Source organism: Neodiprion virginianus, chromosome 7 (genome assembly GCF_021901495.1).
Source record: "Neodiprion virginianus isolate iyNeoVirg1 chromosome 7, iyNeoVirg1.1, whole genome shotgun sequence".
NCBI lineage: Eukaryota > Metazoa > Arthropoda > Insecta > Hymenoptera > Diprionidae > Neodiprion > Neodiprion virginianus.
The window spans coordinates 7,252,496-7,266,756 of NC_060883.1; the positions used below are offsets into that span (position 1 = coordinate 7,252,496).

General features: G+C 35.9%; 1 protein-coding gene across 4 annotated transcripts in view; it reads left to right on the top strand.

Moving 5' to 3' along the window:
• Positions 1-14,261, top strand: part of LOC124308834 (odorant receptor 13a-like) — a 117,322-nt gene that overhangs the window by 17,486 nt on the left and 85,575 nt on the right. For 2 of the 4 annotated variants that reach the window (XM_046771967.1, XM_046771968.1), the window contains exon 1: positions 223-275. The exons of the other annotated variants lie outside the window; for them this stretch is intronic. The gene's annotated coding sequence lies outside the window, so the exon portion shown is untranslated. Of the gene's footprint in view, positions 1-222; positions 276-14,261 lie in introns of those variants that run through there. 4 annotated transcript variants of the gene reach the window in all.

The following is a 14,261-nucleotide window of genomic DNA, read 5'->3' on the forward strand; positions in this document are numbered from 1 at the left end:
TCCGTTCTCGTGAGGAAGAATCGAACGTTTCTTTACAGCTACTGGGAACTATTCATGAGGTTCGTGAGGATTGTTTGATAAAACAAACGAAAAACGAGGTACGCGTAAGCCATTTTGCGATATCGTCGATCCTTTTTTGGTAATTGCAACGACGGATCAGTTTCTGAGATTTGCTCTATTTTTTTAGTTAAACAAGGCTTTAATGTATGAATAGATAATAGAGACATCTTCTCTACCTGCTTTCTACACCTGCACCCGCATTTTCCTCTATTCTCGTAAGTAAGGTTTCCTTTTTTCTATTTCGTCAAGCCACGAAGTTACTTGTATCATATCTCTTCTACATCTTTTCTCTTTTCGTACTTTCTCTGGTGGTTTGCTCTGCGTGAGCAACGTGGGTTTCATCTAATACCGCAAGCAGGGTTGCAAATAATGCATTACTTTTTTAATTGCGTTAGTGTTTTCATTAAAAGATTAAATTTAATGATTCAATGAATGTTATTGCAATTGAATCATGTAATTTAATGGTTTAATGGAAATTATTTTCATTATGAATTGAAAAAGTAATAGTTACCGCATTACTTTTTGATTAAAAAATTTGCAACCCTGACCGCAAGTGACTTCGCAACGGTCAGCACTTATTTAATTTGTATCGAGTATTGCCTATTTTCTTGATCTTGCTTTGCTAGAATTGATTGATTCACCTGATATCGATGAACAGCAGCGGCTTACTATCTTTTTGCTCACTGTTGAATAGCTTCAATTGCCTTGTTTGACTTGAATTTGATCATTTATTGTTTCTCTGCAGTGATCGGTGACTTAATTGGCTTACAATTTTTCACAGTTTATCTTTGTCACTTATTATCTTTTCTTTATGTTTTCCACATCTCTAATTTGATCGTAAGTTGGGTCGCTCACCTAATATATCCGACTGAGTAACATCGTAAGCTTACCTCGTGCGCGACCTTAAATCGCTGCGCTTTATGAACAGATCGTCCTTTGACTTTGGAGTATTGCTCCGTATTGTACATCTTTCTCATCACCTTTCTTCTCCTATACCGATGTTAAGTAGTTTGTCCCTCTAGCTTATAAGACATCGCGTTGTAATTTTTTCTATTATCCTTTATTGATCGTCGAAAATATCCGAGCCCTTTTCTATTTCTTCTAGCTATCTCTTATCCACCTTATACCTATATCGCAAGATAGACTCCACGTATTTCTTTTATAATTTACATTTCAGTATCAATTCTCTGAACATTCCTTCGAGTATCTTGTTTCTGTAAGCTGCTACTTCAATTCCATCGTCACTCGATCGACTTGTATTTTTTTGCATTTCGGTATCATTTCTCCCATCATTCTGCTTGACCTACGAATTATCGCGTCTGTTTACCTGTACTGTGATGACACAATTCTCTTGCCGTGTTGTTCTGCTTTCGTTTGAATCGCTAACGTTTACTTGGAGGATCTTAGTCCTCTAGTCTCCTGTCTCACTAATTTGTTAAGTTTCACTTTCAGCTCTTTCTCCGGCTGTAAATAATGTCTCTTCCGTTTTTTCTTTTTTTTTTTTTTGTAGTAAATTTGGCTATCTACAAAATAAAACCAAAAACAGCTTCTAACTTGTAAAGTTCTTAAGAAATTTTTAACGGAGTGTTTGAAAAATTAGAATTTTGCTGGCCTGATAAACAATCATTCCGTGTAAGCAATGATACATTCGTAACAGAACATCTCACAAATCAGTGAGACTAATCTGTTAATTATCAAACTTACGCTGAACCATTTTTCTTCAATTGGGTCCTGAAGATATTGTACAACGTCTTATGTTTTGAAATCGAAAACTTTGTATCCGTACTGTTGCGCTTGATCTTGGATACGTAGGTCAAAGTATTAACGACAATATTTCAAGTCAACGGTTCGACTCTGATTAGAGTCATCCTCAGGACATTATTTAATGTATGTATTGGAAACAATTTCTTTACAAATGTCTTGTTGGTGACAAATTTGAAACAAACATTAATAATACATAATGAAAATATGAATAAAAATCAGGGAAACTAACCTTGTAAAACTTGATCAATTTATAAAAAAATGAAATGTCAATCCATAAAGTACCGTCATTTTTTTTTTTTTTCTTAAATCCAAATAGTACAAAGTGCATATTGCAAAGGTACTAGGATAAACCCAGTGTCTCTGCTATAATTCACAGAATGCGATTAACGCATTTCCTAAATATCTGCAAAACTCTACTCCTTTTATCAATTTGTCATTAATTGTAATTCGTATATTATCAGAAACACTGTCCTCATAACTACCAAAAGTAATGTACACTGTTTTCTCTGTGTTCAGTGATAGCTTATTAAAAGCAAGCCAGTTTGAAACTTCCTTTAGATATATATTCATTTTTATCTTCGCCAATGCTCATATATCATCGCTCGGTATCACATCGGTATCATCGGCGAATGATAATATAGAATTATCCGACATGCTTGTTAGTGAGTCATTCACATATATCAAGAATAGTAGTGGGCCTAATATTGTACCTTGAGGTTCTCCAACGTCGATTGAGCGGTAGTTGCTATGAACATTATTAATTTTGACTCTTCGTTCTCTACTATAAATATAACTCCTCAGTAACACCTAGGCCTCACCTCTAACCCCATACCTGTAAATTTTTTGTAGCAATATTTTTCTATCAACAGTATCGAAAGCTTTGGCCAAATCCAGAAACGATACAATAGTTGTTGCGTTACCATTGATGTTGGAATTAGTTAAGGAAGTTAGTTTCTCCGACGCATCGCTAGTCCCTAGATTTCTCATAGATCCGTATTTTTTTTTTTTTTTTTTAATATTATTCCTTTCTTTATAACAATGTTATGTATTCTACAGTGAATTATTTTCTCAAAGATTTTAGCAGTATTTGATATCAGAGAAATTGGTCTGTAATTTTCAACTTTACATTTATGTCTTGATTCGTGGATAGGAATAATTTCAGCTTTCTTCAATGCATCGGGCCATGCACCAAGACTCGTGCACTGAATCAATAATACAGTTAGTGGCATAGCAATATGTTCAACAATAACTTGGACCACTTTAGTACTAATATCATCAACTTTCCCTTTTTCAACTTTCATCTTCTTAAGTATTTTTTTAATTTCATTTTCATTCGCACAATCAAGTAACATAGAACTATTTTTAAAGTCTGGTAGTTTCGTTTTATCGTATTTGTCACAATTGATCCTATCACTCAATTTTTTTCCTATATTACAGAAACAATTAATAAATTCTTCAGCTATATTATCACTATTTTCAATTACCCTATTATTTTCATCAACTATATATTCTATACGGGTTTTTTTTATTAGTCTTATCACCTATTATGGAATTAACAGTGCCCCAAAGTTCTTTTCGATCTTCACTGTATCTAAGAATCTGTTTTTCTTTGAACTTATATTTAGCATCTTTATTAACTTTATCAAGAATTTTTGCATAATTTTTATAATTATCTCTCAGTTCTTTCTTATTGTGATTTAATATCCCCAATTTATATAGATTTTCATTGTGATTACACGATATAATAATAGCCTTAGTAATCCAATTTTTCCTAGGTCTATTTTTCGTGTGAGATTTTTTTTTGCTCTCTAGTGACCCTGTTGGATGGTTCAAAAGACCCTGCCTGTGGGGTTTTTTTAATTATTTCGAACCAATTGGGGGGGTAAGACCATTAAAATTCGATTTTTCCCTTCTTAAGGACAGGTCTAATCTACGTATAGAGATATAGACTCTATTGTGTCTGGTTTATAAGTACAAATAATTGATATCAATCCTTTTTTTTTCAAATCAATTTATTTTACATTTTTCACTTCAAATTTAGTTCGAAGTTGACTTCGAATCTCATTGATTGATGAAAATTTTCGATCTCCTCCTTCGCTCGTCTGAGCTCAGAGTATATTTAATTATTTATTTTCGAGTTTCCCCAGGAAGTTCTTTTGCCGGAGTAAATTCCCGTTCTCGTGAGGAAGAATCGAACGTTTCTTCAGAGATACTAGGAACTATTCATGAGGTTCATGAGGATTGTTTGATAAACCAAAGCTTTTCTTCTTTATTAGCTCCCATCTTGGTTATTAATGCAGACGCTATGGCGAATGAAGTTTTTAAAGATTTTTGTACTCACTATCTGAATTATATTCTGTTTCTGCAAGACATTAAAGTGTCCACTGCCTCCGTCGCCGTTGAAGAGTAGCGAGAATTGTTTCTCATCTTGGGATCCGATTTGGTGTGGATGACTTTGTTCTCCGCGATACACGATTAAACATATCTTAAAAATGTCCGCAGCTGCAGCTAATCCTGCTTCTTCCCAGTAAATTCCATTTTTGTTCATACGTGATTTGTAATCACCAGCTGACCTAATTGTTGAACCGTTTTACTCATTACCTCTAATAAAGCCCGCAAATGCAGACCAATTATCCACTATATTTGAAACGATACTCAGTCTCACCTCTGCGCGTCGATGGGAATCATCTTGATAATTTGCATGTTTATTTTTTTCGTGTCAGAAACAGATACCTATAAAGATATATGTCAAAGACTGTCATAAACAGCCGATGACAGCTGTCAAAGGAAGCTTTGTTTGCGAGATGCTTTTTGTTTCGTTTTCATCATATCTCATCCCACCGCCAACTTCGTGCGTATACTATTGTTATTATAGGATTCAGGCTTCTTTGGCTTCAGGCTTCTCTTTCATTTGTTCGAAACTTTTTTATCCGATAGAGAGATTATCCTTATTTACTTTCTTCTTTGGTGATAGTTTTTTCTTCTTTGTAGTTTCAGAATTTCTAATTCCCGCTTCATCGTCGCTGGAATCATTCGCTCCTTTATCGTCAGTTGATAAATCAGGTTTCTCTTTGACTGCGGTGTTGTTCTTTGTAAATTCAGTTTTACCAACAAATCTTTGTAAAGTAGGTTAAACGCTATAATCCGTGTTGTCAATATCTCTCTTTATTTTCTTTTTCAGAATGTCACATTCATGACTGACAGTCGTAAAGTGGTCAATTTTATACTTAGTATTGTAATTCTGGTTGCTGTCGGAGCGATTGCAACATTTCTTACAGTTACCTTCACAATTCATTGTAGCATGTTCACCAGCACATTTCAGGCATTTGACTTATTTATCACACTTGCTACCTTTGTGGTTTAGCATACCGCAATTGTAACAAGGTTTGACACCAGTCATCTCGTAAAGTCTGCAACGTTGTATGCCAATAAATATTTTTGACTGATTTTCTCTCATGACTTTATATATTTCACTAGGAACATCCAGGATCAATAAAGTCAATTTGTCATTTGGGTTTAATTGTCATAGTGTAAAATTTTGCATTCATCAGTCTTATTCTCAAAGTTTCACGAACGAATATCATTTTCTTTTTCATTTAAATTCATTATTTCAAAATTGTTTAAACCAATCGGTCTCATTACTGGATTTTTTGAGATTCTTGTTGTATATTACATGTACTAGAGAGGTTGTGTTTCATTATTGAAGCAACCTTGTCAACACTTTCTGTGTCAAATAATGTTGGTTGACACCTTTTTTTTCTTATTTCTCATCGCTCCGTTGGGTTTATTTATGATTCAACCGCAAACGTGTCAGAAATCGGAACACACGAGTACTCTGTCCAAAGGTCGTTACAGAAAGAGAGTTGGAGAGAAGTCAGTAAATATAACATAACCCATTTCTTGTAACGAGTGAGCATAAATAAGAAGAAGAAAGTAAACGGAACCATAGAAAAAATGTGAGACAAGTGAGAAGGTCAGTCACGTACCTACGAATTCATATCGGTGATTAGTTTAAGCGACATCTGATGTTTACATTAAATCATGCTTGATAATCGTAAGATATGTTTAAAAAAAATGACAAGCCGCTATAAAAAAATATATATATACTTTACGGTCCGGGCAGTTTTCAGAACGTATATATATAAGTGTATGTAAGTATTTTTTTTGATGTATTTTTATTTACAAAATACTTATTACTTGTAGAGTGAAACACACACACTAGTCTGAGTGAGCATGCTACAGAAATAGGTTATACATTACTTACTTTATTATCTCAATTGCGTTTATCCACTTTTTTCTTTGTTCACTTTCCAACTAGCTCTTGGAAATGCGTAACACTTGCACCGACTATTTCTGCCTGTATTTTTACAATTAACAACGCAACAACTATTATGACCCATTTTTATATTCAATTTTTACGTGTTTATTTACAACGAAAGCACGATTTGACGAAATTTTGTCCGCTATGAGAGCTGTAATCGATTCAGTTGTCCCCACCATATACTCCGTTCCCTGCGAAAATGAAATCGGTGATTTAACGACAATGCATGTTTTTTTAACGCAGCGTAATGATCATCCGAGTCTTTGTATTCGTACCGATTGTTTAACCAATTATTTCGATTAGGATACGATAAGATCAGGTTCTTTTCGTAGCAAAGATTGTTCGTTGAAACGTGATTTTAAAAATCGTTGATCGACCATCATTATAATACAAAACGAATCGACGTGAATTGAAAAATCAAATAAATCGTTCTCTGCATTCAAAAACTGTTGAAATAAACATTTCGCGTAATTTATTGCATAAATTCAATATCGTCGAGTGACGGTCAAGGATAAAAAGATGCGATACTCGCACAGGATTATGCTTTTTATTCGACGTTTTTAACATCATCAGGTTTCTTTGATGTAAAATGAACAACACGATTTTACATGAGAACAATACGGTGTTTACAATTCAACTGATGTACAAAAATGCCGCTGTTTCATCTTATTGTTGAACTACTGTGTAAAATTCAAATATTCCAAACTTACATGTATCGACATTACTTGGTACTTATGGTGTTTGTTAAATGGTGTTCAAAAAGGAAGTGACTACCCACATACCTACGTATACTGACAAGCCTATTCTCTTAATGTTAAATTATAACATTTATCTTTGAAAGTCATACATATATTTACGTGTTAGTTGGTATGTTTTTATGTATTGTTTACGCAACAGTCAATGCTTTTCCTCTTGAGAATTTATACAATGTCAGAATGGGGGTAACTTAAATTTTCAACGTCAGTTCTTCTGCTGACTGCCTCGCTTCGGTGGGATGTATCATTTCTTTTACGATCCTCTTCTGCCAGTTGGTTTCTTTGTTTTTAATATGTGTATCTTCTAAATTAAAACTCTGTCCATTCACGAGCGAGTGACAAGCCAACCCTGATCTGTCTGGATTGCGCGTTTTAATATCATATCCGTATACAGCCATCCGTTATTTCAGATGTTGCGACGATTGGCCGATATAACACTTATCACAATTTTTACAATCGATTCTGTAGACAACATTGGTTTATTCCAGTGTGGCTGTTTTTGATTTTCAAGTCATAAATATATGATTCAACTTATTAGTTGTGACGGAATGCCTGTTTTCCATGACGATACAATTAAATAAATTAAAATAATAAATCATTTTGTACATCTCCTTCACCACATCTCCGTGTCAATTTGACAGAAGAACGCGAACAATGAAAAACACACCGTCATTTCTTATCGTGTGTATGGTGAAGTTGTGCTTGCTTGCATAAAAGTTGGATAATATGTGGAAATGTAATATAAATATGTGTAATGTGTACAATGTAAACTTATCAATAGCGATCCGATCGTGATTTAGCCTCGTGTTTGTCCAGTGTCGTCCGTTGATTTATTCGATCCTATTTTCTGCCTCTTCGTAATTTCCATTATTATTTATATTTGCCTTTTTTGGTGTGTAATTTAGGTGACTGTTCAACGTTAATAATTCAGTATGTCTTCGATAAAATTGGTTTTTTCGAAAAGTTCACTCCATTTTCGGATGTATATGTTTATCTTTCGAACGTGTTATCGGTTCAGTTGCCGTAGAGGGAGTGAGAGCCAGAAACGGTAAGGACTAGATTCATAGGCCACGACCGCGACGGTCATGCCTTTACACGATCTACATTGAACTCTTGTTGTGATTTTGGCAGGCTTGTTCAACTGTTACATAGTAACTTTGTACGAGACATTGATGTTTTCTATAAATATCGTCTTTTTGATGTTTTGTGACGGGTCATCGATAAACGGGACTGATCCAAGCCTTTTCGTTTCTTAGTATCAATGTTATCAACGTTATTATACATGCGACTATCGTAGTGTTTTTCTATTCGTTGTTCTTGTAAATGCCAGATCAATTTTGCTGTATAGTTATTTTTATTTAGAGTTTTTGGTACCAAATTCTATCAAATAGGCCTATTGCTACACTATCTTTTTATATTGAAGCGAATGGTGAGATTGATAGTTGATGTATCTGGCAGACCAAGTTTCATCGTGAAATCAATCAGTTTTCACTCTTCCTTCGTAGTCAGTTAACCACGTATCCAGAATGCTAATTCGGTTGTTTTCTTTTCAATTTCATACGTCAACTTTATACGTGGATGATAGAAATTGAATGCATTTACTAGTCGTTGGATGTTGTCCTTGTGCACACATGTTATTGTATCGTCCACGTATCGTTTGTAGAAAATTAATTCGAAAGGCAAAGAATTGACGAAAGTTTGTTCTAGTTTTTCCATTACCAAATTACCTGCACTCGGACTAATTGGTGATCCCATAGCTACTCCATAGATTTGTTTGCAAAAATTTCCCTTCATCGCTATGCTATTGATTAGATCATTGGTCTGTTTCGCTATTCCATTAGTCAAGTCTTTGCGTGCTTCATAGTTCTGTGTATGATTAGGAATTTCTTCATTTCTTTTTTTTTTTTTTTTTCGACATAATCTTCCCTGTCCATAATGGCAGTACTATCGCCTTCATTCGCTTTTGTAGTAACAATGCTCTTATGTGATCTAAGGAATGCTTGTGCCTTTTTATAATAAGAATTACACTCTCTTGAATTGCTGATATCAAGGACTTGTCTAGCGACATTCGCTCCAACTCTATCCTTGGTTATAACATATTTTCCTGCTAAAACAGTCTCAACGGAACATATTGGCTCATTAATAGGAATGTCTTTTTTATTAAATGGTATAACATGTTCAGGACCAAGAGCTATCATGTTGTGAATGTGACCAGGTATCTCGTGCTTATTTAGATTAACACACCAATTCTTTTGTACGTCAACATTTTGCCACGTTTTAACCTCTAATGCATTAAGTTTTTTGATGTCGTTCAATTTGATATTTAGAAACGTTCTTTCGGAGCTCTTAATGTCAGCGTTAAATCTATCCAGTTCTCATCGACTCGAATTATTTGCATGAAATTGGACAATTTGTTGATCAAGTTTTTTTTTATTCAACGCTGCTACTTCTTGACGGTATTTATGCGCTATTTCCAGATTGAGAACAATCCGTTGTAGTTGTTTTACTGACTTTTTTGAAAGAATTATCGTTAGTTAAGGGAGCAATATTATTAAATTTAAATGTGACAAAGGATGGAATCAACCCTTATTGCTTACATTTGAGAAGGAATATTTGTCCATTTCTCATTATAGACAGTTTGTCTCGAGTTTTTCTTATCTTGTTTATGTTGATGTTGATGATTTCGTAGTCCCGTTTATAAGGTGTCTTGATTCTTTGTTCCGGCATTTTAGACGAGATATCCGTACTTCCTTCTGGAACACCATGTAACAAACACCAGAAGTGCCAAATAATGTCGATGTATGTAAGTTTGGAATATTTGAATTTTACACAGCAGTTCAACAATAAGATTAAACAGTGGCATTTTTGTACATTAGTTAAATTGTAAACACCGTATTGTTCTCATGTAAAATCGTGTTATTCATTTTACATTAAAGAAACCTGATGATGTTAGAAACGTCAAATAAAAGCATAATCGTGTGCGAATAGTGCATCGTTTCATTCTTGACCGTCACCCATCGAAAGGGGTGGAATCGGTAAGTGGTTCGATGGTTTTTCCAGGATATTCTGGGAAGGATCTGGAAATTTTCCGGCCCCATTGCTTGTACAGACAGATCAAAAATGTAACGCGAGAGTCGACGATTAAGCTCATGTGGTAGCCGAGAAAACTCGCGAAATGGCCTCGTAACCTGACTCAATGTTTTTTGCGTATCAGATGAATATTTACTCTTGAAAATATGTGATTCAAGTATCTTTGAGATCAAGGTATCCGTTTCGACCATAAAAATTTATTTCTCACGCGCATTTAGACTGTTTGGAGCCCTCGAAATTGACGAATTTTTAATTATTTTTTCAAATGGCGTCCGTGGAACCAAACTATGGTTTTCTTTTTTCAGGATGAATTTTACTTTTGACTAACATTGAATGACACTATCTTTGAGTCTGAATACTCAATTCCAAAAATCACCGAGAAGTTTTGTCAGTGACATTTTTCAACAGTCTTCCAAGTATGAGTCGTGTTATTTCGAAATCGATGCTTATCATTATTCATATTTTTTCCTCATCGGGAATAAACATGGGGGAGTGGCTTAGCAATATGGCAGCAATAACTGGGATACGCGTAAATTGTTTTAGGTCACTTACGCGACTACAGAAGTACGGAAAATTTGGTGCAAGCTGTGACGCTTCGGTTGTTGAGAAGAGAATCACAACACCGCAAAAAACGCAACGAAAGAAGTCTTTTAAAGTTGAATACAGCTCACTCAGAGCATTGCATTATTCTGTCGGCAGATGTCACTGCGACATATTTTCGTTTCCAATAACAATTTCTGTTTTTCTGTTGCCTTCGTTGCGTTCAGCTAAAAATTTTTGCCAACGGGAGAATTTTTTCTTTAATAAATAGGTCCTTTTGAAACCATAAATTCGATAGATTCGTTTGTTTCGCGTACCCTGATGGCCACTCAACGCGATCGGCACCGCTCCTGGCACTTCTGACATTATTCCTTCTCTGCTTTTTCTCTAACGTAGGACTCTTCACTGACATCTTGCACTTCGTTCGTCCAATATTTTAACACACCAAAAAACACCACTGCTCATTATTATTCATTCGTGACCGCCATTTGCCAACTACGCATACCATACTCTATCAATGTATGTTATTATACTGTCCGACATTATGCTCTCGGCTGCTAGAGCACCGAATATACCACTATCTCTCCGTTCCCAACGTTTTTCTGTTGCGTTCGTTGCGTTCAGTAGTGGGCCCCTTTCGTCACCACGAGCATCGAGAGACACTGTTGCCTTCGTTGCGTTCAGCTAAAAATTTTTCCCAACGGGAGAATTTTTTTCTTAATAAATAGGTCCTTTTAAAACCATAAATTCCATAGATTCGTTTGTTTCGCGTACCCTGATGGCCACTCAACGTGATCGGCACCGCTCCTGGCACTTCTGACATTATTCTTTCTTTGATTTTTCTCTGACGTAGGACTCTTCACTGACATCTTGCACTTCGTTCATCCAGTATTTTATCACACCAAAAAACACAACTGCACATTATTATTCATTCGTGACCGCCATTTGCCAACTACGCATACCATACTCTATCAATGTATGTTATTATACTGTCCGACATTATGCTCTCGGCTGCTAGAGCACCGAATATACCACTCTCTCTCCGTTCCCAACGTTTTTCTGGTGTTGGCCATCTCGCGGTTGATCGGTCGTTACGACGTCATAATGCCAATCGTCACCCGGTCACCCCGTCATTCCGGATCCGTGACCGGTCGATAATTTATCATCCCCTGAGGACGAAACCTGGACGGGCTGCCAAGGGCTCACCTTCCACGTTGCGCGTCTCAGCAGGGCCTGGGACCTGAAGCTCTTCCTCGCTATCATCCGACTCAGTGTCACCGACTCCTGTATTCCAAAGCTTTAGTTTTTCGCCCGGAACCAAGCCACAGTACGGCTTCTGCGTGCGCTGAGCACCCTTGACGTCCTCGATGACGTACCTATCACGGTCTAATACCCTAGTGATTTGATACGGCCCAGCGTACTTTGGCAACAACTTTTAACTCGCACCATCGTTCGTACAGACAATACGTCTGGCTACAACAATGTCTTCGCAATGAAATTTTCTGGGAGGAGCTCTCTTTTTATTGAACCTTGCCTCTTGCTAGCTTTGATTCCGCCGCATAACTTTACCGGCTGCCTCTCGAGCTTCTTCTCGGTTGTCATCGTGCCGAGGTTCTCCTATGCTATTAAGGATTTGTGACTCGACCGCATTGCGAGGTCTAAGACCCAGCAATAATTCTGAGGGGCATTTTCCCGTTGCCTTATTGACCGTCGCCGAAAGCGAGACGTTGGTCTCAAGTGGGCCCCTTTCGTCAACACGAGCATCGAGAGAAACTGTCGCGTTCGTTGCGTTCATTATTTTAAACCTTTTGATGATAATTTTTGTTTTTGCTTCAAATTATCAATATCTTATTAGGTTGGTACGATAGGTCCGAGGTTTGAGAAAATAGAGAAGCAAGCTATGAGAGTAACAACGTTTGATCGCCTGAGGGCAGCTCGTAATTGATCCCAGTTATACATATCGCTGTTTGTGTTTAATCCCATGGATTTGTGTACGTTGCTTCCGGCCGAAAACGGCCAAGACAGTGGATTGAATTTGCCCGTGACAGTTGCGTCTGCGGTACAGAAAGTGCTTTCTGGTAAAGCAAATTCGGACAATACTTTGACGTGCATCGCTCCAAACTCTCAGAACTCTAAAAGCTCAGAAATTGCGCAAGCACAGTTTGTGTTGGTATTATGGATGTTGGTGTGATTAATTTTATTAAATAATTAAAGATTTATTATAGGGAGATTGTTACTTTATTCAAAATAGAGTATCGGAGGTATGTATTGACAAACTGAAGGATCAGAGTGTACTGACTCCTTGGAGCTATATTACTGTAGCTGTATTGAAGATGAAGTTTGTCGAAATTCCGGTCAGGAAGAAGAAAGTTTTAATACTTTGAAGGACTTGAGAGTAAAAATCGACGTTTCGGCCGGGCCCTGCCGACCATCCTCAGGAATAATTTCTATAATAATTAACAAAACAGGATGCTTCAAAACAACAATTCTGAATTGAGAGCATGAAAATATGTTCAAACGAATATTTGTTGTTGTACAACATCGGTGAAAAATTAAACAGTTGCAAGAAACTTGTCTGAGTGACAGTTTTAGGTTAAGTGTCAAATTTTAGAGAATGGTTAATAAGAGGAAAAATTGGTTGATGAGAATTGAAATATGTCAGAAAAAATGCTTAATAATAATGTGGGAATTGGAATTGGGGAAAAGATCAGTTAAATTTGAACAGATTACTCACAAAAAATGACGACCAGTACATGCTTAGGTGTTGTCAGTAGTACAGCGTCCCCAATTCCAATTCCCACATTATTATTAAGCATTTTTTCTGACATATTTCAATTCTCATTAACCAATTTTTCCTCTTATTAACCATTCTCTAAAATTTGACACTTAACCTAAAACTGTCACTCAGACAAGTTTCTTGCAACTGTTTAATTTTTCACCGATTTTGTACAACAACAAATATTCGTTTGAACATATTTCCATGCTCTCAATTCAGAATTGTTGTTTTGAAGCATCCTGTTTTGTTAATTATTATAGAAATTATTCCTGAGGATGGTCGGCAGGGCCCGGCCGAAACGTCGATTTTTATTCTCACGTCTTTCAAAGTATTAAACTTTCTTCTTCCTGACCGGAATTTCGACAAACTTCATCTTCAATCTACCTCCTGGTCACGAACTTCTTTCCTAAATGTAGCTGTATTGTTAAAAATATATTTAAGGGTCTATACTGTGCTTAAAATTATACCTAGTTTTTATGACTCTGTTCGAGTACTCTTATCCTTACTTCTAGAAAACTATAAAAGCAATCGCTACAGGGTTGACAATGTGTTTACCAGATGTTGCAAGAAAGTGAAAACTTTCACTTTTAAAATAAATAAAATAAAACTCAAATATGAGAAATATAATATCTCAAAAGAGAGAAACTTTTGTCGACGAACTCAATATTTCAACAGTTTGGTTACAAAATCCAGACCAATTGCTGCGATTATACAAAAGCACCTCGACTGCGTTGTAAATGAAATTTCATATCTTACGGTTTTAAAAAAAATTCTCGTGAAACGTGTATTCTACTTTAACGGTTTGAATATTGTTGGAATTGTACGAAAATGCTATACGTAGGTTACTAGTTACTGCAACATTTTTATCTACTTCTTCGATTTTTCTGAATTTTTTTAGTTAAATAATGCCTCTATGTCAATTTATTGCTCCACAACATCAAATTACCACCAAATT